This window comes from Pyrgilauda ruficollis, unplaced genomic scaffold (assembly GCF_017590135.1).
Source record: "Pyrgilauda ruficollis isolate IOZ18807 unplaced genomic scaffold, ASM1759013v1 scaffold13, whole genome shotgun sequence".
Lineage (NCBI taxonomy): Eukaryota > Metazoa > Chordata > Aves > Passeriformes > Passeridae > Pyrgilauda > Pyrgilauda ruficollis.
Window position 1 is genome coordinate 8,156,266 of NW_024511432.1, and position 970 is coordinate 8,157,235.

Genomic DNA, 970 nt, shown 5'->3' on the forward strand with positions numbered 1-970 from the left:
GGGGGGAGGGGGGGGAGGGAGGAGGTTGGTGCCTGGATTAAAAAAATAGGCTACCCCCCACTTCCCATCGCTCTTAATAAATATGTTTGTATAGAGGGAGTTTAAAAAGCCACCCCACATGTATAGAGAGTTTAAGTGCAAGGGGGCTTTTTCAAAGAGGGGGGGAAAATCACGTAGGGCTTGCAAGATACGGAGCTTGCTTGTATTATTTTCTGCTCTATAGGTCTTTAGCGTTCATCGGTGGGCGAGGAGCGGGGTGACGTCACGGCCCTGCCGGCAGCAGCAGCAGCGGCGGGCAGGAGCAGGCAGCGCCCCGCGCCCGCTCTCGGCACTTGTTTCATCTCGGTTCCGTGTTGTGCTGTGATGCACGTCAAAGGCGGGACTGGGGGTGCCTTGCGGTTGGTCTTTTTTTCCCCCCCTTTCTTTTTAAAGACGATCAAAATTTGTCCTAGGGGAATAAATATCAAGTGGGGACATCACGGCATCCGCCAACCCCAGCGTGTCCCCTGCTACGGGCCCGCCGCGGGGAGGACGAGCGCCAGGCAGGGGTCGCGGTGGCAGCGGCGGTGCCGGGCGCACCCGAGGCAGCAGCTTTCGAGGGGGGCCCGGCCGATGCAGCCCCCCCCCCGTCCTTCTCGCTGACCTGGCACCCATCCCCAGGGCCGGGCGCTGCTGTACAACTCGGTCCCGGTTCTGCACCGAAGCCGCTGAGCCGTGCTCCCCGCCTCGGCGTCGCTGCCCGTCGCGGCGGCCCGGAGCCGCGGGAGCGGGGTCAGAGCTCGCCCCGCACAGCGTGCGCTGCCTGCCTGGGCAGGGGCAGGGCCGGGGCCGGGACAGAGCACGGGCCCAGAGCAGCCCGAAGCCCATTCTCTAAGGAGTGCTGAGCCCCTTGTTCCCCCTTAGCCCCGTGATGGTCCCTCCGGGAGCGGGGGGGCCGGGGCGGTGGCAGGTCAGCGGGGCGGTGATGGAT